Genomic DNA, 587 nt, shown 5'->3' on the forward strand with positions numbered 1-587 from the left:
TCGCCCTGCTGTTGTGTCATCCCTTGAGGGCGCGCACCCTGGGACCGGCCCTGCCGGAGCGATTGGCTGGAGCCAGACAAGGAGCGAGGCCTCGGGACGATTCAGACTGCCAGGATTTTTCAGTGAGTTCTATTTTTGAGCTCTTCCCACACACATGGCTCAGCATCCCCTGTGCTCCCTCCCGCTGGCAGCCCCGGCTCCTTCCCCCCCTTGCCGGGCGGGGGGGCTGCGGTGTGAAACCTGCGTTCTGTCAGGGGCAGAGCCGTCGTTAGGGAGCTGAGATAAACCCGCAGCTAAATGTAGAAGAAATTGTAAGTTAAGAAATCTGTACACAGGTTAAGACACTATCCTGGCCTGGAGGCTGATGATTAATAAATAAACTTCCTCCTCAGAGAGGTAGGATCACAGGAACAGAATCACAGAATCACAGAATTGCCTTGGTTGGAAAAGACCTTCAAGATAATCCAGACCAACTGTTGCCCTAAAACTGACAAGTCCTTCACTAAAAAATACCCCTCAGTTACCATGTATACACAACTCCTCAATATCTTCAGGGATGGTGACTCCACTCCCTGGGCAGCCTGTGC

Source organism: Chaetura pelagica, unplaced genomic scaffold (genome assembly GCF_000747805.2).
Source record: "Chaetura pelagica isolate M959 unplaced genomic scaffold, ChaPel_1.0 scaffold286, whole genome shotgun sequence".
NCBI lineage: Eukaryota > Metazoa > Chordata > Aves > Apodiformes > Apodidae > Chaetura > Chaetura pelagica.